Raw genomic sequence first — 22,591 nt, 5'->3', positions numbered from 1 at the left:
AGCCATTGCTGACACCGGTAGAGGCTGGGGAGGCCTGTTAGGAATTCTAAGTGTGGCTCTTCAGAAAGAGATGTTAAGCTCGTGTTTCTCCTGATAGATGTTGGTCGCCGTCCAGAGGAAAGTTAAAAGTTCCCATTGCTTTTTCCAGAAAGAATAATGGGGAGCCCTTGTGCTCAAGCCAACAATCCCTCTTCTCAATAAAACAAATAGGTTCTAATGTTGGCAGCTTTCTGAGCTGTTGTGAGGATATAAAGGCTGCTCTGTCTTTTTCTGTGGTAAATATACAGCAGGCGTTTAACTCATTACTAGATAAATCACACTGCAATGGCTCAGAAGAGGCATCGGTACCAGTTTTTAATTCTGTCCTTTCTTACTTTATGTTCTTTTTCTCTGCTTTCTTGTGGTAGAACTGACAAATAAAATTGTAATGTGATGTAATTTAATGTAATTTAAAGTGATGATTTGATTAATTTCTCCTTTCTTGACTAATTTGGTTCCTGAAAGAGATACAGATAAACTTAGTTAATAAAGGCAATTTAAATGAGTTGATTAATTTGACTAATGAATTGTTTATAGAAATGCTGTGGTGAGATTCTTAGTGTTCACCTGAGGGTCGGGGGGCTGCTCTGCATTTCCCAGCTCACACGGACCATGTGGCACCATGGACTAACTGGCCAACAGGGAGATGGACAGACGTGATTTCAACCATTGCTAGGCTTGGCACTTAAAACCACCCCACAGGAGTCTCTGGCTCTTTTCCTACTTCTATGATGACCAAGGAGGCCATGTGTTCTGGTTGGCATGCATTGAAGGTGGAAGAGGGCCACCCAATCCATATCAGGCATTATGTGATCAAGAAATAAACTTCTGTTGTGTTAAGCCACTGAGTTTTCTGGGTTTTCCTATTATTGTAGTAATGCCTAACCTCACTAATACACAAATCAATTGATAGCACTTTATCAGGAAAGATAAAATCTTCTACAAGTCCCCAGAGATCGCAGGTATTGAAATGAGACAGCAGGGTTTTCCCATCTCAGAGCTGTCTGCAAAGCTCTGCCTTGACTTTAAGATCATAGTCTACATATCTGTAGAAATTTCCAGAGGGCTTTACATTGAGTTCTTATTGTGGACCATAAGCTGCAATAATAGGCTTCTGACAGGAAACCAAGGTTGTTTTCCTTTAAGGTGACAACGTAGTGGCAGTCAAAAAATGACTATTTCTGTGTAATTTACTCGTGTTCTGGAATCTCCCTAAGCCACACTACCCCATGAGTAAGCTGTAGCTGGGATCAGAGTAGCCTCCCATGTTTCACTGTCTCTTCTGGCTGCCCTCTGTTATACAGCCTGTGAACATCTCTGGAAATGTTCCTTGGCGGGTGGGGAGGGGGTCTCTAGAGGATAGCTCCTATTGAACAAGTGGAGGTATCTCAAGCTATCAAATGGCACGTTCCATCTTCTCTTTTGTGCCAGGCTCCTCCATCGGGTATCACCCTCTCTGCCAGGTGTTCTTTCCTGCTTACCATGGATGGTGCCAGTGCTACATACATCTGAGGGACCATCTGTAGTTGGGCATCATTTCCGTTATTTGGAGGCATAGGCAGTAGATAATTCTTATGAGTACACAGCGCTGGATAGTCAGAGTCACCTTCCCCTTCAATCACCAAGTCAAGCTTGTCTAATTTGCTTAACCCCTAGAGTAAATATTACACAGGAGAATTCTATTGGGTCCACCTCACCAGTTTTCCATAGAATCTAGCAGTATTTACAGGGCTATGATGAGTTTCCCACTACACCTATAATTGTTGTTGTTTATGTCATGTCCAACTCTTTGTGACCCCATGGACTATAGCCCACTGGGCTCCTCTGTCCATGGAATTCTCCAGGCAAGAATACTGGAGTAGGTAGCCATTCCCTTCTCCAGGGGATCTTCTGGACCCAGGGATTGAACCTGGGTCTCCTATATTGCAGGCAGATTTTTTACCATCTGAGCCACCAGGGAATGCCTCATCTAAATCTGATTCCCGGAACCACAGCTAGCAACAAGTTGGCCTGGGAAGGCTGGCTTGCTTGGGATCATTCCTGTTGTCATCTTACTCAAAACCCTTGGTACAGCAGTCAGTAAATACATTTTGCAGGGATTAATAAACAAGCTAGTGCTTTGAAAAACCCACTAATATCTAAGAATCCCACTCAATGGAGTTGTTGTATGTGTACAACAAAGATGCAGAGTCTTGTTCGACCTCTTTCCTCCTCAGCGATGGATGCGTTTTACTGAGGTCCTCCTGTGTGTAAGGCATTCTGTAAAACCCCTTGCATATATGATCTCATTATTTTTTATGACAACCATATGGACTAAATGTTGTTTCTCCATTTGCCAGCAATGGAAATTGAAGTTCAGAGAATCCAAGCAAATTGCCCAAGGTCATAGAGGGTAACCCTGAGATTAAAATGCAAGCCTGCCTCTGTCCAAAGCTTATGTCTTTTTTTTTTTTTTTAAACCATAGTGAGCTATTGTGGAGGAAAGTTTCTAATCATCCACTACTATTTATCTAGCCTATGCAACAACTCTGGGGCTCACTATAAAAGCCCAGAGTAGGTTTGAGCCCCTTCAGCTCTGGTACCTTCCATGGTCTCTACCTCTCATTTTTCCCAATTTTGGACAGCAAAAGTAGGAATGTGGATTAAAAACAAACAAACAAACTAGATTGAGTATTCTGAACACATCTCCCAAGAACAAACAGTAATTCTCAGTATCATCTGTATTAAGAGAGATATTTTTCCCAGCTTGAAACATACTTTCATGTATTTCCGTCATCCACATTGTAATATGTAAAGCAGTTTAAAGCAATCCACTCATTTAATTAATGAGTAGTGTCATTAGCTTCTTTTTTCATGTGCCTGCTTTCAAACTTTCTTATTTTTTTCACTCTTCACCCACCACTGCTCCATTCAGAAAATAAGAATTTGGACTGAAAAAAAACCATCATTTGGTCCTTAGCTATTCTAAGATGCAGTCAGGGGACTTTCCTAGCTGTCTAGTGGTTAAGACTCCACATTTCCAGTGCAAGGAGTGTGGGTTCAATCCCTGGCTGGGGAACTAAGTTTCCCCCAAAATAAGTAAATAAAATAAAACCTAAAAAAAGATCAGTCAAAATTTGAAATTATTACCTAAAAAATTAAGAAGTAATAGATGCATAAGCATTATGAAATGCAAACAGCATAGAGGAAATAAAAAATAAGCCTCTTCCACCCCAATCTGAAGTCTAAGACTGAAAGATAACTATTTTTATTTATTAATGTCTAAATTATTTTGGGAACTACTGGAAATATGCTTAAGCCTTCCCCAGTGGCTCAAGAACCCACCTTCAAAGCAGGAGACTCAGGTCTGACCCCTGGGTCAGGAAGATCACCTCTGAGAAGGAAATGGCAACCCACTCCAGTATTCTTGCCTGGGAAATTCCATGAACAGAGGAGCCTGGAGGGCTACAGTCCATGGGGGTCACAAAAGAGTTGGACATGACTTAATGACTAAACAACAACAAGAAATATGCTTATACCCCTTTTTCTTAATTTCTCAACTTTGATTAGTATCTAAGAAAGAGGAAGGATTTTTCATACTTATGACTATTAATTCCCATGTGCCCTCCTCCCGACAATTGTACTGTATTTTCTGAGGAGGGAGGAGAGAAAGCTGATCTCTGCCCATCTGTCTCACTGGCAGTCCTTTCCACAGTTACCCTGGTGTCTGCCCCCTGGTTCACTCCTGCTCTGTGCTGGTTGACTCAGAGTTTGGCATTTCTTGAAACTTGTGTCAATCCAGGGTCTCATCAGGAAAACAGGACTCATGCCAGATAGTTCAATAGAAAGAATTTAATTAGTGGGATTAATTATAAAGGCTTTAAAAGAGCTGACAGAGCAAACCAGAGGATGAAGCAGCTCAGAATTAGGAAGCAGATGTGGGTTGGGGGATGAGAGTTCATTCCCCTTGCTGGGCGCTGGAACTCCAGCGCAGGTCACAGAGCTGGACTCAGGTCTCCAGGTAGGAACTGGAACCATGTAGTAGATGGAGCTACTGATGGAGGCTTTGCTCAAAGCCAAGAAAGAAGGGGAAGAAATACCCAAATTTCTTCCCTCCTCCTACTGTGCATCCCTCACTAATGCCTCCCATCAGTTGAAACTGGCCAGAAACCAGTTTATCAAGGGAGTCTGGAAAATGTAGATTGGAGGGATCAGTAACCTGAGAGACAGAAAGAGTAGGAAGAGAATCTGAGAGCAAACAGATGAAGTAAAATGGGTTGAATTGAACCCTGCTGCTAAGTCACTTCAGTCGTGTCCGACTCTGTGCGATCCCATAGACAGCAGCCCACCAGGATCCCCTGTCCCTGGGATTCTCCAGGCAAGAACACTGCCATTTCCTTCTCCAATGCATGAAAGTGAAAAGTGAAAGTGAAGTTGCTCAGTCGTGTCTGACCCTCAGTGACCCCATGGACTGCAGTCTTCCAGGCTCCTCCATTCATGGGATTTTCCAGGCAAGAGTACTGGAGTGGGGTGCCATTGAAGACATGTTGAAGTTCTAAGCCCCAGAACCACAGAATGGGAACTTATTTGGAAACAGAATCATTGATGATGCAATTAGTTAGGTTAAGAAGGGGTCATACTGGTGTAGGGTGGGCCTTCACCTAATACGACTGATGTACTTATAAGAAGATGAATGACACAGAGACACACAGGCAGAGTGCCATGGAACAACAGAGGCAGAGACCAGAGTGAAGCATCTAGGAGGCAGACAACACCCAGGACCACTGGTTGTCACAGAAGCTAGGGTAGAGGCATGGAATGGATTCTCCCAGACAACCCTCCAAGGGAACCACCCCTGCCAACACCTGTATTTCAGACTTAACAATTCCAGAAGTGTGAGAGAATAATTTTGTATTGATCTAAGTATCTAACTTTGGGATACTTTGTTACAGATAGGCACAGGGTTCTTCTGAAAAGAGTGCTCACACTTCTTCCACCTGTATTCTGGGCTACAACTTTCTCAGCAATGACTTTATATCAGTACAATCTCATGTACTTCTTGGTTTTCAAAAATATGTCAAAATACCTGGTCTATCGTACTCAGGACTCTTACGGCTTCATGCTACTCTGTCATTTCAATGAAATTCCATGAATGAGAGCAAGTCTGCTATCCTAAAGCAGAACACTCCACCCAACATGGGCCAGGTTCAATGTTTAGGGCATCCTCACTTCCTCCTGTCCAGGGATGAGGTCTTCTAATTACACATACAGTGAATACAGGCATATCAAATACAAAACAAAGGTTTACATAAAAGAAGTCACTATACCCCATTCACCCTGCAGGAGGGCATGGCAACCCACTCTAGTACTTGCCTGGAGAATCCCATGGGAGTAGCCTGGGGCAGGCTACAGTCCACAGGGTCGTAAAGAGTCGGGCATGACTGAAGTGACTGAGCACACTTGCACATACCCCATTTTGGAGCTTCCCTGGTGACTCAGTGGTAGAGAATCTGCCTGCAATGTACGAGGCATGGGTTCAACTCCTGGGTTGGGAAGATCCCATGAGAAAGAAATGGTTACCCACTCCAGTATTCTTGCCTGCGAAATCCCATGAATAGCCTGCCAGCTACAGTCCATGGGGTCACAAAGAGTCGGACACGACTTAGTGACTGAACAACAACAATACTCCATTTATAGAAGACGGAACCTTTGAATTTTAGTTCACTGATTGATATAACTTGTCAAAATAATTAGGATGCTGGAACTTAGTTATGAAAATATCTATCTTCTCTAGAAAAAGAACTGCTATGCCTTTCCTTAATGTTTAGATGATTAATTTATGGTTAATGTTTTAGAGAACAATGTTATTTCATGTCTCTTACAGAAAACCAGTTTGGACAATATGTTCTGCTCCTCTGGCTAAATCAAATTCTATACTTCTAAAATTTCTCAAAGTTCTTAAAAAGCAAATAGTAATAACAACAGCAGCAACAGTATGTACGAACCCCATGTGGTACCAACAGCCTGAGACATGACTGACCACTGGCTCTGAGAAAAATTACTAGTTATATGCCTACAGACCCCCCAGGTTTAAAGGGACCACGGAACCACACAGCTTCTAAAACTCCCATATGTTCTTATCATGAGCACTGAATCAGCTATTTAGTAATTGCTTAGGGTATTCTTGTCTGATGGGAAAAAAAATAAAAGCAGCCTTCTGACACATAATATTTCTTAAAAATGACTACATACTAAACATTTAGAAAATATAAAACCATTATTTTGAAAGACGTTCTTACATGGATTCATGGTATTAAAGGGCATGATTTTTAAGATCTAAAAGAAAAGAAACAAAGCTATCCAGATCCAACCTTTTAGCTGCTTTAAATTATTTTTCTCCACCTCCATGGTAGTAAAGTGATTTCCAGTGGAAACACTCCTTGAGAACCTACATATTACTTTTTTTTTTTTTTTTTTGAGTATGGGGGAAAGAGAAAGGGGTGACCTGGTCTTAAGAATCCTCTTAACAAGGATTATTTTTACATTGCAATCCCAGAGGGTTCTGCACATACTTGCTCATTTTTTCTGGCTTTATACATCAATGGATTGAGTTTGGTGATAGAAAAAACAAAAAACAACACCAAAAAAACGCTACTGTTTTTAAGGGTTAAGTTGGCTAGATTTGCTGACTTCCCTGGAAAACTGTGATCTTTATGATACCGTGTGTTCCATAGGAATGGGAATTATTGTCTGGCTTCTGCAGTGTGTATGTGACGCCAAGGTCATGTTCTAGTTCCTGGAAGAGCTGAGACTCAGTTCCCAACAGTGTGATCCTACATGTTCTCACAGCTATCTCACAGCTCATGGTACCTGCCAGAGCACAGTAACTCAGCTTCCTGGAGAAGTAACATCCCTCCTGGCAGGGTTCCAGGTTCTCCCCACTGCCCATTGTAAATGCCAGGGGCCGTCACCTGGGCTCTAGTGTATGGAGTCCTGAGACTTTGAATTCAGGCTCTCCCTAACTGATACTGTTTCTCCTGAGCCTTGAGCTCCAGACTCAGTTTCCCTATGGTACTTTTTCATAACCTTCCATGACAAGATGCTCAAGGTGTCTCACCTTTTGCTCCAAAGCTTCCTTAATCATTCACTCAATAAAAATGTGCAGAATGCTTACCTTGTGTGCTGCCCTTTGCTAAAGCACAGTGAGAATGACCAACAAATACATGACACGGGTCCTGCGTAGACACTTGATTGGGTGACCCATAACCCATTCTCAATCCCTTTTCCCTTGTTTGCCTCTACTTCAAATACTGGAAAAACTAAATATTTGTTTTCTCAGCCTTTTTTGCAGCTGACAATGGCCATGTGTGACACAGTTTTGATTGGGAGAGTTGTAACAGGGCCAGCATCTTTGCTCTTCCTTCCAAGTCAGAGCTATAGCTAACTCATTATTTTTAATGTTTTCATGACAGTTCATAGTGCGTATGTACTATACTCATCCAACCATTCCCCAAGTGAATGATAGCTGTTATTTCTTATTTTTCCCGATACAACAATGCTGCAATAAACATTTCTTTTCATGTATTCTATGTATCGGTGCTTTTCTTTCTTTTAGGTTAGAGTCCCAGATGCTATATTACTTGGTGGAAATATATATGTATTTAAATTTCAAAAGATATTGACAGTTTTTCAAAAAATGTAGCAGTCCCAATTCTCAGTAGCTATATATAAATGTGCTTATTTCACTGCATCTGTATCAACACTGGGGTTATTTCTGCTTTCAAATTTTGCCAATTTGATGAATGAAAATAGATAATAATGTTGCTCTAATTTTAATGTCCCTGAATCCTAATGAAACCGTTCATCATAGATTTATTAGCCATTGTACTCTCATCTGTGAATTTCCTGTTTATACCCTCTGCCCATTTTTCTAAAGGCCTGTTTGTTTTTTTTCTTGTCAACTTGTAGACACTTTTCTGCATGTTAAAGATATAATCCTATGCCTACCGTATATATAGCAAATATATTTTCAGTCTACTATGTCTTTTGAATGGAAAAAGACATTAACAGTTTTTAAAAAGTTTATATAAGCAAATATGTCTTTCCTTTCCTTTATGACTTCCTTATTTAGGAAATTCGGTCCACTTCAAGGAGTTTGTTTTCTGAACTTGGTTCAACATTTTAGTAGTATATTTTTTGGGGGCCTGTAATGTGAGACATACCAGTCTTTAAGAGAACAAGAGTTGCAAAGGCATATTTGTAGAAAAACAAGCTAGTCTATGGGTAAGAGAGGCTTCCCTGGTGGCTCAGTGGTGAAGAACCTGCCGGCCAGTGCAGGAGATGTTAAGAGACACAGGTTTGATTTCTGGGTCAGGAAGATCCCCTGGAGGAGGGCATGGCAACCCACTCCAGTATTCTTGCCTGGAGACTCCCAAAGACAGGGGAGCCTGGCAGGCTACAGTCGCAGAGTCAGACACGACTGAAGAGACTTAGATACAGCACTAACAACTAACAACAATGCATATAAAGCATTTAGCAGAGGGTTTAGCACACAACAAGTGATAACCATTGTTATTACTGTTATTGGTGAAGAAAAGAAGTAGGAGGGAATTTCAGAAAAATAGTCTGAGGTTAAATGGATTAGACATTAATCTATAAGGAGTGGAAAACAAAGGAGAGTTTGGCAGCAGAAGAGTAATATGGGAGAGGTGGTGTTTAATGAAAATTGACCTCTTTCAGACCCCTCAGTGGCTTAGATTGTAAAGAATCTGCCTGCAATGAGGGAGACCTAGGTTCGATCCCTGGGTCGGGAAGATCCCCTGGAGAAGGGAATGGCAGCCCACTCCAGTATTCTTGCCTGGAGAATTCCATGGACAGAGGAGCCTGGTGGGCTACAGTCCATAGGGTCACAAAGAGTCAGGCACAACTGAGTGACTACATTTTGTTTAACTTTTTGGGACCCATGGTTCCCTAAATGCCATATTTATATTTATGTATTTTTATCTCAATATCTTATCTTAGAAAAAAAGGAGTATGTATCAAACCCAGCCATATTTATTTATTTATTTTTTCCCCAATCATATTTAAAAGGTCATTGTGACATAGTCAGGTTGTGATTATTCTATCAATCCACATCTGACTTTAGGTGGAAATTTTTGTCTCATAATTAAAAACATATTCAGTCTAAAAACAGAACAAAACTCTACAATTTGAATTTTTTGGCTACACCACAAAGCTTGTGGGGTCTTAAGTTTCTGTTCAGGGATTGAACCTGGGCACCCAGCAATGGAAGCAGAGTCCTAACCACTGGACCACCAGGGAATTCCCAACAAATTAAATTTTCTTTATCCTCACTTGTAGGGAGCTTGGTGTTGTTATTCAGCTAAGAACAGTTGAGGGTCATCTCACTGGTTCTTACAGGACACCTACAGGCAAATAGGATTCCACCTGCAGAGAGATGTGTCCACCTTCCACAACTATTATGGACCTAATGCTTGTGTCCCCTCCATATTCATATGCTGAAGTTCTAACCCCAGCACAACTGTATTTGGAGATAGGGTCTTTGTGGAAGTAATTAAAGTTAAATGAGGCCGTAGGGTGAGGTCCTGAGCCGATAGGATTTGTGTCCTTACAAGAAAAGACATCAGAGAGCTTGCCCCTCTCTCAGTGCTCACACAGAAGAAAGGCTACATGAACACACAGTGAGATCATGGCTGCCTATAAGCTGAGAGGAGAGGCCTTACTACAAAATCAAACTAGCCGGCAACTTGATCTTGGACTTCTAGCCTCCAAAACTGAGATAAAATAAATGTTTGTTGTTTATGGCCCCAGTCTGTGATAATAATTTTTTATGATAGCCCGAGCAGACTAATGCAACATCCAGCATCCAACTCTCCTTCTATATATGGATGCTAAGGGTTATTTTAATTGAAGTAAAGATTATTTTTTAAGAATGCAGTTTCTCTATTCCTACCAAATCAAGGTTGCTTTGTCTTCAAGGAAAGAATGTCTGGAGCCCAAATTCTGGGGGAGGATAAAGAAACAGTCTCCTCCCCACCCTCCTGAGTCAGCAGAATGTTGCCCTCCTTCATGAAGCAATGGGAGACTTAGACCATTGGCTTCTGCCACATGATCAAGTAAACCAAATACTTGGAAGAGTTATAAAATACAGGGGAAAAAAAAGCAACCACATATTGACCTTAACCCACCCTCATGAATTCCCAGTTATGGTTTCTTTCAAAGGGAGATGACATGGCTTGACTCATAAGCTGCTCTTCCTACCTGATGATCTCCTTGTTTTGGAAAATCCAGAGAGACTATATAGGCAAATGGACAACGGCCAGAGCCTATATAAAAAGATCTACAACATGCCCAGGAAACCAAGCCCTTTATCTACAATAAACAATCCAGGCAGGCAGCCTGCTCTGAGTCAGATTTGTGGATTGCTATCTCTAGTAACAATCCAGAAAGCTAAAGAATAACTTCTATGACAATTGGCTCCAAGTCACCAGGACTTGATTAATAGCTTCCAACTTCTGTAATTTTTGTTGTTGCTTCAAACTTAGGATCAGCCAGGGAAAGCTAAACCCCACTTTCAGTTAGCTCACCCGCAGCTTTCCTGGTCAATGGGCTCCAATGAGGGCATGTCTGAAACCCTCTCCTTTTCCACTAAAAAATTCCCACTACTCTGCCTGCCTTTGTGTGCGTGTTAGTCACTTAGTCACGTCTGACTCTTTGCAACCCCATGGACTATAGCCCACCAGGCTCTCCTCTGTCCATGGGATTCTCCAGGCAAGAATACTGGAGTGGGTCGCCATTTCCTTCTCCAGGAGGTCTTCCCGACTCAGGGATCGAACCCGGGTCTCCTGCATTGCAGGCAGATTCTTCACCATCTGAGCCACTAGGGAAGTTTCTCTGAGCCATTGCCTTTGAGTTTGTTGAAACGTAAATGACTTTGGCTGACTGCCTTGTTACAACATAGTTTTTGCTTGTTCTCCCTTGGTTGGTCTTCTTTAATTTCTCTACTATCTTTTTATATATTCCTTGGAAGATTTGAGAAATTCTTTTCTTCCCTAATTGTGCCCAGAAGGATTTTCTGTCGTATTTGGAGTAGAGATAGGGTTCCCCTCCCCCTTCAGGATTGTAAATTGTGGGTTTGATCCCTGGGTTGGGAAGATTTCCTGGAAAAGAGAATGGCAACCCACTCCAGTATTCTTGCCTGGAGAATCCCATGGACAGAGGAGTTTACAAGGCTACAGTCCATGGGGTCACAAAGAGTTGGACAAGAGTGAGCAACTAACACACGTGCCCACATGATATAGTATTAAAAAATCATGCGAGATGTTTGCGAAGATATAAACCAATGCTTAGCATGAGGGAGAGGTGCATCAGGTTATCCTGTCTTTGGGTAAATGTGGACTTGGAATACTGAACACAGGGATCATGTCCCAGAGTGATTGTTCTAGGCTGGTAATGTGCCTGCGGGGGCCCCTGACCACCTGTTCCTGCTCTCTCCCACCCCGGTCACTTTTTCAAAGGTATTTATAGTGACTTAAGCCTGTGTTTCTGAGCTCCAGGATCTGACCCCTGGCCGCCCGCGGCTGCCCTGCCTTCACTGAGTGCTGTTCTGGTTGTGTCGTCTCCTGAGTGTCCCCTCGGGGACTGAACACGGTTCAGATGCTTGTTTTGCTCAAGCCAGTGAAAGAGGCATGAGGAACACCTCAAAGGAGCCTTTCCACCTGCTGATCTTGGCAGTTCTGCTGTTTTGAAAGCCAACAGATCAGTGGGAAGGAGGAAATTTCATTCCCTTAGGGCTTCTCTGCTTAGCAGCCCTGACAACAAGAGTAACCAAGTGCATTTTAGGGGAGTCGTTAGAACCAGGTCCTTATCTGCATCATTTGGAATAAAGTTTGATAAAAACAGAAACATGAACTCTAAAAACTCTCCACTAAATTCAGACTGATTCAGCACTCATTTTAGTCTGTTTTTCCTCATTAATAAGAATAAATAAGTAACTCCCTAAAGTTAGGTATTGCTAACAAGTAGAAATCCATTTAAATGAATTTGGAAACTGTGGGATTTTTAATGTAACCGTATAATCTACTTCACCGACGAACTTTAAATGACTTGATAAAAAATGGAGATTCCAAGATGCTGAAGCTGAATCTCCAATACTTTGGCCACCTGATGCAAAGAGCTGACTCATAGGAAAAGACCCTGATGCTAGGAAAGATTGAGGGCAAGAGGAGAAGGGCGTGGCAGAGGATGAGATGATTGGATGGCATCACTGACTCAATGGACATGAATTTGAACAAACTTCAGAAGATAGAGAAGGACAGGAAAGCCTGGCATGCTGCAGTCCATGGGGTGGCAAAGAGGTGGACATGACTCAACAACAAGAAAGGTGCCATTTGATGTTTAACAGCTTATCCCTTTGTTGGTAGATGGGGAGGGCACTTCTCAGGGTTTCCTCAGCTTCACCTAGGCTGATAGCAGCACTCAACAAAGGCTCCACAAAGCACTGTATATTGACTCATCAGCAGTTTCCAAGAAAATAATGCTCGTGGTTGAACAAGTTAGAGTAACAGAGTTTGAAATAGAAGTATTGACACAGGCACAAGGTACCAACTTATCTCTGTCCATGTTTAGTTATTGATCAGTTGGACTGGAGACCTAGAGTCCAATCACCAGTGATAGCATAGACTGGAAACTGTGGCTCCTCCTTTTGTGTGTAGCCATCTTTGAATCACAAATAGTCCTTCAAACTGTCCAGTTGTCACTTATAAACAGCTGAGAGACCTTTAAGGAGAGGGATCTAGAAATAGGTCCATAAGTGCAATTAATGGGAAAAATAAAGAAGTAACTTTTCAATGTACTGCCCTGGCACTACTTACCAATGCAGAAGAGAGGGGGTGGTCAGCCTCCCCTAAGCGACTGTTGTGTGCCTGTGTGTTCAACGACTGCTAGCAATCATCAATAGTGAATCTTTTGTTTGGGGGTCCAGTCTTTACCACACAGTTTGATTTTCCTAGTATTTTCCATGTCCAACCCTTTCTTTTCTTCTTACATGTCCCTGCTTATGTTCCTTCCTCTCTGTGGAATGCTTGCCTCCCTACCAATGAAAATCTCGCACCCTTGGGGGTCCATTTCTCAGCTGTGTCCAATTCTTTGCAACCCCATGGACTGCAGCCCTTCAGGCTCCTCTGTCCATGGGGCTCTCCAGGCAAGAATACTGGAGAGGGTTGCCATTCTCTTCTCCAGACACCCTTGGGTGTCCAGGTCACCCTTAAGGATTTCTGTGTCCTCAGAACTGGTACATCACTAACCATTTGGGCTAGCCAGTTTAAACATACTTCTTCTGATTTGATGAGTGTTACTCTTGCTTCTGTAGCTGGACATCCTTCATCCAGATCAGGATGACGTTGGAACTTGTCATGTGTCTTGTCTGGGGCGGAGAGGAATAGACATGCTGGGAATATTTGTTGCTGTCATTCTGGGGTTGTGAACATGGTCTGTGGGTTGATGATTTCCTGTTAGCCAGGATCATCCTATATTCATGATTTAATACTGTGGCATTGACACATGGCTTCTGCTTAAAATGAGCCTTGATTCAGATCACTGTCAGCCCTCCTGAGTCAGGTGACTTCCTTTGTTTCCATTGGATGCCGTGGGATGCTGGAACTCCGTGTGTCATTTTAGTATTAGTGATGCTTTAGAACTCACCAGACAGGTATTATAACTTTCCTGCTTCCCTCGTCCTTCATGCTCTGGCTGGTCAGGTCCACTCAGGCTGGGCTGGTGTTCTGTAGAGACTTGCCTCAGTGGGGTAGGCTGACTGTACTCCAGAATCACACTTAGGTTGGAAAATGTGACTGTAAGAGGTGCCCACTGAGAGTGTGTCTTTTCCCTAATAGGCATGGAGCTGTCAGCGACACAGTGGCACCTAGAATATCTAGGCAAGCTCTCAACATGTAATTGCCAGGATTTAGGATTACTGTGTTACTTTTGATTTGGCCTATTGCTTTCCCCAGAAACAGCTATTTCCAGGCATCTCTGTCACAAAGAGGTTTCTGGGAAAGGAGACATAGTTCTCCCTTTCCAGGGAAATCAGAAAACTTTTAACCTTTCCTTCCCTAGAGTAAGGCAGCAACCCCTTTGCCCTAAGTATCTTCTTTTTGAATCTTGGGGCTTGTTATAACAATTCCTCGTGATAACAACTCCTATCTTAGAGGTGATATGAAGATAAAAAAGGCATCAGCCTGGTGTAAATTTTATGCATGTTCTTCCATATGCATGCTTTTCAAGGTCTTTTATGCATGTTTTTCATGCATGTTTTATATATGTTTTTCAGGTCCTAGTATGAGATAACTGGGGCCAAAAGCAACAAAGGAAATAATTGAACATCAACAAGGCTGTTTTCCTTAGAAGATTCAAACTTTGGGGAGTCTAGTTCTAAGTTCCAGGACCATGGACTGAACCCTCATTACAGCATTCAGATCAAGTCTGTGGCCTGGATCACCTGTAGGAAAGGTGCCCACATGCCCACCTTAAACTTGTACAAACATGAAGGCTTCACGGTGAAAGATCCAAAAGGGCAAGCCTCTAACTTGGGAAGAGCTTTTATTATGTTTTCAGTGACACTCTAAAGTACAAATTGTTTAAACCAAATTTCTTTCATCCATTTTATAGTCATATTAGAGCTTATGTATTCTTTCTACTTTCATTAAATCAATTACCCAGTTGGAAATTCTGTAGTTCTCAGCGATATATTGATAAAAGCTGAAATTTAAAATCTACTCAGTCAACTGTTGGTAGACTGGGGCTGTATTGCACAACTCAAAATGAAATGCACTTTGGGGTGTGTATAACCTTAAGTCCAGTTTCAACCTTTCATTACCTGGGTGAATCCTGCCCTGTGGTAACAGGTATGGACACCGGTAGTCAGATGACTGGGATCTACAGGAAGTTTACAGTGGGACAGCGTATTTGTTCTCCTGCTCTGCAGAGGTAGTCATCATTGTTAAAATTCCTTGGGACTTGGAATGTACTATTTGGGCACATTATCAGCTCTGTCCTGAAATGAAGTCTGTTAGGTAGCAGAAGGGCTAAAAACTTGGCTGGAAATAGTGGTGGAGCAAGCCTGCCCTCTTACCAGCCCAATGGGTGAGGGGATTTAGTGCTTGTGTAGATAAGATTTGACCTAGTTAGGCATTGTCAGCATGTCCTGGTGTAAATGCTATGTCTTTCCTTGACTTTCCCAAGGGAAAAACAGATCTCAGGACATTAGCTTTTATTTCTCAGCATCTAAAGATGTTATAAATCTCTCATAAAGGGGATGAGATATTGGCCTCTAAAGGTTTCCATCGTCGGGCAGTCTTAGGAACATAATCTGATATGCAGTTGAATTGTTCTAACATGAAGATGTTTACAAAGGCAAGCATTATTTAATTTAATTTTTTTAAGTTTATTTATTTATTTTTGGCTCTATGGGTCTTTGTTGCTATGTGTGGGCTTTTTTCTAGTTCTGTATAGCCGGAGTTAGGCTTCCTTGGTGGCTCAGCAGTAAAGAATCCCCTGTAATGAAGGAGCTGCAGGAGACGTGGATTCGATCCCTATGTCGGGAAGATTCTTTGGAGGAGGAAATGGCAACCCACTACACTATTCTTGCCTGGAGAATCCCATGGACAGAGGAGCCTGACAGGCTACAGTCCATGGGGTCACAAAGAGTAAGACATGACTGAGCGACTAAGCATGCATCAGTTCAGTTCAGTCGCTCAGTCGTGTCTGACTCTTTGCGACCCGATGAACTGTACCCCCGCCAGGCTCCTTTGTCCATCACCAACTCCCACAGCTTGCTCAAACTCATGTCCATCGAATCAGTGATGCTATTCAACCATCTCATCCTCTGTCTCCCCCTTCTCCTCTAGCCTTCAATCCTTCCCAGCATAAGGGAAAGGGTCTTTTCCAATGAGTCAGTTCCTCGTATCAGGTGGCCAAAGTATTGCAGTTTCAGCTTTAGCATCAGTCCTTGCAATGAACATTCAGGACTGATTTCTTTTAGGATGGACTGGTTTGATCTCCTTGCTGCCCAAGGGACTCTCCAGAGTCTTCTCCAACACCAAGCGTGCTTAGCGGGGGCGCTTTTGTTTTGGTGCTGGGCTTCTCACTGTGGTGGCTTCTCCTTGTGGAGCATGGGCTCCAGGGAGCCCAGGCTTCATTAGTTGTGGCTCACGGACTTAGTTGCTCCACTGCATGTTGGATCTTCCCAGATCAGGGATCGAACTCGTGTCTCCTGCACTGGCAGGTGGATTCTTTACCACTGAGCCACCAGGGAAGCCATTTATTTAGTTTCTAAGTTGAAATTGTTAATTAATTAAATTTTAATTTTTTTCTTTTTATTTTTTTAGTGAAGGATAATTGCTTTACAGAATTTTGTTGTTTTCTGTCAAACCTCAACATGAATCAGTCATAGGTATACATATACACCTTTCCTTTTGAACCTCCCTCCCCATCCCACCCCCTCTAGGTTGATACAGAGCCCCTGTTTGAGTTTCCTGAGCCATACAGCAAATTCCTGTTGGCTATCTATTTTACATATGGTAATGTAAGTTTCCTTGTTACTCTCTCCATATATCTCACCCTCTCCTCCCCAAAGTATAGTTGCTTTACAATTTTATATTAGTTTCAGGTGCTGTGGTTCATGGGGTCGCAAATGAGTTGGACACAACTGAGTGACTGAACTGAACTGAACTGAACACAAAATAGTGATTCATAATTTTATAGACTACACTCCATTTATAGTTATTGTAAAATATTGGCTCTATTCCTTGTGATATATGCATTTAAAAAACAGTTAGCCTCCTTGTGTCATGTGGGATCTTCGCTCCATTACCAGGAATGGTAACCATGGCCCCTGCATTGAAAAGATGGAGTCTTAACCACTGCACAGCCAAGGAAGTCGCTGCATGCATTATTTTAAATGTAAATTTAGGCACAGAGGAAATTGGGCATATCCACAGGAAGTAAGTGTTTACTTCTTAATGGCATTAGGATCAACTTAGATTATAATGACAGTGACTCCTAGATATCTCTCGAAGAACTGACCTAAGCCCCATTGTAGCCAGTTTTGTGCTTGCTTTATTGTCTCTTCACGTCATCATTTACTCACTTGTTCGTCACTTTGTGCAGGCACTGGGCTGGGTACTGAAGTTTTTCCAAGTCTGGAAAACACAGATTGCTTCCTTGAGAGATTATAGCAGAACAGGAGAGACAAAATAAACAGGCAATTACTACACAGTAAGAAAGAGGAGGGCATGGAGATGCATAGCAGAGGCTGCATTCAGCTTCTGGTTGGGGTCCTGCAAAGGAGAAAGAATCCTGGTGAAAGTGAGTGTGGCTTTATATTGTAATATTTGACAGCCTAAGGCTCACCCTCTCTCTGGTTCCCCCACTCCTGTTCTTTAAACTTCTCCCCCCTGTTTTTCTATGATTATTCTTCTATGAATTTTCTATTTTTTTAATCAAATTTCAAGTTTGGACTGCATTGAATTTATAGATTGATTTACAGAGAATCACTGTATCAGGACTGAGTTTTATAAACAATATAATTTTGTTCATTTGTTCACATATGTTAAAATGACTTATGTGCTTAGTTGCTCAGTCGTGTCAGATTCTTTGCGACCCCAAGGACTGTAGTCCACTAAGTTCCTTTGTCTGTGGGATTCCCCAGGCAAGAATACTGGAGTGGATTGCCATGCCCTCCTCCAAGAGATCTTCCCAACCCAGGGATCAAACCCAGGTATCCCACATTTCAGGTGGATTCTTTACCATCTGAGCCACCAGGGAATGACTTCTGGTAGAGTTTTATTAATATATGTCTTATGCTTGTCTCGTTATGATGATTCCTAGTTATTTTCTCTGTGTAGTTTTTGCTATTGTGATTGGGATATTTTTCATTATATTGTACCACTGGTTATTTATGGTAATCTAGAAAGCTAGTGATTGTAGGTATATTTACTTTTCACTTGCTGCTGCTGCTAAGTCGCTTCAGTCATGCCCGACTCTGTGCAACCCCAGAGACGGCAGCCCACCAGCCTCCCCCATCCCTAGGATTCTCCAGGCAAGAACACTGGAGTGGGTTGCCATTTCCTTCTCCAATGCATGAAAGGGGAAAGTGAAAGTGAAGTCGCTCAGTCATGTCTGACTCTTCGCGACCCCATGGACTGCAGCCCACCAGGCTCCTCCGGCCATGGGATTTTCCAGGCAAGAGTACTGGAATGGGTTGCCAGTGCCTTCTCCGATTTTTCACTTGGGCACAGAGAAATCATACCAGACACAGGTGAGTCCCTTCACATTTACTGATTGCTATAGGTCAGGTTACCTGGGAATCAGAGTAGAAGACAGATCTGCATACAGGAGATTTATTGCGGTGTTTCCTCAAGACAACATGTAGGAGCAGTAAGGGCAGCAGGAGATTTTTCATAAAAATCATTCACAATGAAGCTGAGCACAGCTGTGGACAGATTACCCTACTCCAGTCTGCGTATGTGAGGCGCTATGTTGACTTTGGTGTTGGATGAGGAGCTCAGTGTCTGAGATGATGTGAATTTCAAACTATAGGGAGGTCCTTGTTATCCTCTTATTCATTAGAAGAATCTCTACAGTTATAAGGATGCATAAGGGAGCCAAGTCGGGGCAAGCAAAACCCATCAAGCCTGAAAGCCTCACTAGTGCTCTGAGGGCCTAGGAAATGGGTCCTTAGGCAAAGGGCTGTCCCAGGTCAACACTAGAGTATTTCTCTGCTTACCATGTCAAGGCCTTTCATGGTCTGTCTCTTATTAATGGTCAGATATTAAAATAACAACAGTAAAACACATTCAGTAGATTCAGGAACTCATACGGTAATGATGGCAAATTGCTGGAATCACACTCAAAATTTTAAACAATAGGACTTTGACACAGTTAATGAATACTTGAAGGAGGGAAATCTAATACAAGTAAGGCCAGGATATATCCTCAGGCAGAAACTGATTGGCTTATCAAAGGATTAAGAGAAAAGCATGGGAAAATTAATGATGGCCTAGATATTTTTAAAAATAGCTTTCTTTATGGCCATACTGAAAAAGCCAAATGTAAATATCAAGTGAACTACATTTATCATGCAATTTGTTTGAAAAATGATAATCTCGCCCTCAAGAAAAACTTCATGCAGTTTATCTTAAAAAAAAAAAAAATTAAGGCATAAATGCAATTTAGTGTAAATTTTAAGTAGAAAATAAATTTATCTTTTATAAGTTTTAGTTTTGTTAATCAAGAGTAAGTTTCCATCAAACAGTTTTTCTATTTAGTGTGAAATTTTGGTCTCCATTTTAAAAGAGTTTACTTTAGCTGACCTTTAACTGATTGTGCTGCTGGAGTTTCATACAAAAGAAATTTGATATTGCAGTTCTTTAGTAAATTGAGGATCAAAAGGAAAAACCCTTGGGTGACTTTTCTAGTATGGGGAATTTGAGATGATGATCAGTCTATCTGGAGATCTGTAAAAGGGCAAATCACACACAAGAGACCAGCTGCATTAACAGATACTGGGTATAGTTCATAGCTCTGGCCCAGCAGCACTTTCAGGCCCTCTTTATGGCATGAAAAAGAGGACCCTGCCAATCTGGAACCTAGAAGGTGTTTCTGCTGTGGCCCTGCCGTCTCCAGCTTCATCTCCCCTGCCCATCCTCCACAGGTCTCCCCTCCTCCACTCTGATCTCCTTCCTACACAGGGCACTCTCTTTCCTGGCCTGGACACATTCTGGAGCACTAGCAGTCATCCTGACCATTGTCCGAGTACGTCACTCAGCTTTGGATATTCACAACCAGAGAAGCTTTGCCCTCATCACAGCCTTGCGATACAAACAGAGCCACCTGTCTTTCACTTAATTTCTCCAGTGATGCACTGGAGCCACCTCTTCTCTTCTGTTGCAGGAAGTTGATATTTCTTGCTCTTGAGCTCACCTGCCCCCACTCCCACAGTTTCTTAAGCATCTGGGAACTTGTTCAGTTCAAAGAGTAAATAGGTAAAGAACTGAAATGTCTGTTTAGTCGGCTTATAGGTGCTAGTTTTTGGTTGCCATGATTCATTTTCAGCCCTCCAGTGGCTTCACTGCTGAAAATGGACCTGAACATTCTAAAGTGTCCTTGTCCAGTGCTTCAAGGATGCCCCTTCTCAGCTAGATCTGCTCCGTATTGAAGGTACCTTTTTTTTTTTTTTTTTAAGTTTACACTGACATGCTCAACCAAATGACCCCAGAGTGGAATATCTGTGCAAGAAGGGCTGTGTCTGGAGCAGTTTGCAACCTCTGTCATCTCTGTATCCTCCACTGTCCTTTCCCCATCTACCTGGTGCTGGAGTTGAGCCTGGGTTATCAGTCCAAACTCCCCATTTCTCCCTGGGGATGTCCTCTTTGGAGCCTTAGGGGCTTCTCTCCTGCCAATAGACCTCAGCAGAGCACCAAAGAATTCATGCCTTCGAACTGTGGTTCTGGAGAAGACTCTTGAGAGTCCCTTGGACAGCAAGGAAATCAAACTGGTCAATCTTAAAGAAGATCAACCCTGAATACTCACTGGAAGGACTGATGCTGAAGCTGAAGCTTCAATATTTTGGTCACCTGATGCTAATACCTGACTCAGTAGAAAAGACCCCGATGTTGGGAAAGACTGAGGGTAGAAGGAGAGGAGGGCATCAGAGCATGAGATGGCTGAATGGCATCACTGATGCAATGAACATGAACTTGGGCAAACTCTGGGATGATGGTGAGGGACAGGGAAGCCTGACTTGCTGCCGTCCATGGGGTCATGAAAAGTCAGACATAACTGGGCCACTGAACAACAACAGCAACAGGCTTCCAACTTATTAGATCACTTCTCCATAAAATGGAACCTCAGAAAGGCTGTTTACTTGGTAGTGAAGAGAGCCACAAAATCTGTGAACTTACAAGCACTCAGTCTTAACCCTTTATTTTAGAGAAGAAGCAGAAAGAAATTAAAGCAAGGGCTCCAAATAGAGCAGTAGGTCAATAAGAGAACTGGGACGGGAACGCCCCAGTCTTAGCACAGCACTAATCCACTACTTTGACTTCATGTGATCATGATAATCATGATCACACCATCATGATTATCTGGGTCGTGAAGGTCTTTGTACAGTTCTGTGTATTCTTGCCACTTCTTCTAAATATCTTCTGCTTCTGTTAGGTCCATACCATTTCTGTCCTTATTGTGCCCATCTTTGCATGAAATGGCCCCTTGGTATCTCTAATTTTCTTGAAGAGATCTCTAGTCTTTCCCATTCTATTGTTTGTATTGATCACTGAGGAAGGCTTTCTTATCTCCCCTTGCTATTCTTTGGAACTGCATCCAAATGGGTATATCGTTCCTTTTCTCCTTTGCCTTTTGCTTCTCTTCTTTTAACAGCTATTTGTAAGGCCTCCTCAGACAGCCATTTTGCCTTTTTGCATTTCTTTTTCTTGGGGATGGTCTTGATCACTGCCTCCTGTACAATGTCATGAACATCGGTCCATAGTTCTTCAGGCACTCTATCAGATCTAATCCCTTGAAGCTATTTCTCACTTCCACTGTGTAATCATAAGGGATTTACTTTAGGTCATACCTGAATGGTCTAGTGATTTTCCCTCCTTTCTTCAATTTCAGTCTGAATTTGGCAATAAGGAGTTCATGATCTGAGCCACTGTCAGCTCCTGATCTTGTTTTTGCTGACTGTATAGAGCTTCTCCATCTTTGGCTGCAAAGAATATAATCAATCTGATTTCGGTGTTGACCATCTGGTGATGTCCACAAGTACAGTCTTCTCTTGTGTTGTTGGAAGAGGGAGTTTGCTATGACCAGTGCATTCTCTTGGCAAAACTCTATTAGCCTTTGCCCTGCTTCATTCTGTACTCCAAGGCCAAATTTGCCTGCTACTCCAGGTATTTCTTGAATTACTACTTTTGCTCTCCAGTCCCCTATAATGAAAAGGACATCTTTTTTTGGGTGCTAGTTCTAGAAAGTCTTGTAGGTCTTCATAGAACCATTCAACGTCAGCTTTTTTAGCATTACTGGTCAAGGCATAGACTTGGATTACTGTGATATTGAGTGGTTTGCCTTGGAAACAGAGATAATTCTGTTGTTTTTGAGACTGCATCCAAGTACTGCATTTCAGAATCTTTTGTTGACTATGATGGCTACTCCATTTCTTCTAAGGGATTCTTGCCCACAGTAGTAGATATAATGGTCATCGGAGTTAAATTCACCCATTCCAGTCTAGTTTAGTTCGCTGACTCCTAAAATGTCAATGTTCATCCTGGAATGCGAAGTCAAGAGGGCCTTAGGAAGCATCACTAAGAATAAAGCTAGTGGAGGTGATGGAATTCCAGTGGAGCTATTTCAAATCCTAAAAGATGATGCTGTGAAAGTGCTGCACTCAATATGCCAGCAAATTTGGAAAACTCAGCAGTGGCCACAGGACTGGAAAAGGTCAGTTTTCATTCCAATCTTTAAGAAAGGCAAAGCCAAAGAGTGCTCAAACTACCGC

The 22,591-nt window shown here is 42.3% G+C and overlaps 1 long non-coding RNA gene across 1 annotated transcript; it reads right to left on the bottom strand.

Annotated features, from left to right (window-relative positions):
- Positions 1-332: 332 nt before the first annotated feature.
- On the bottom strand, positions 333-17,469 carry LOC133254459 (uncharacterized). The gene is made up of 2 exons (XR_009738676.1): positions 17,186-17,469; positions 333-497 (listed from the first exon to the last, which is right to left on the bottom strand). It is a non-coding gene; the product is annotated as an uncharacterized LOC133254459 (long non-coding RNA).
- Positions 17,470-22,591: the final 5,122 nt, after the last annotated feature.

Source organism: Bos javanicus, chromosome 9 (genome assembly GCF_032452875.1).
Source record: "Bos javanicus breed banteng chromosome 9, ARS-OSU_banteng_1.0, whole genome shotgun sequence".
Lineage (NCBI taxonomy): Eukaryota > Metazoa > Chordata > Mammalia > Artiodactyla > Bovidae > Bos > Bos javanicus.
The sequence above is the reverse complement of the archived record's forward strand: the minus strand, read 5'-3'. Positions and strand labels throughout refer to the sequence as shown.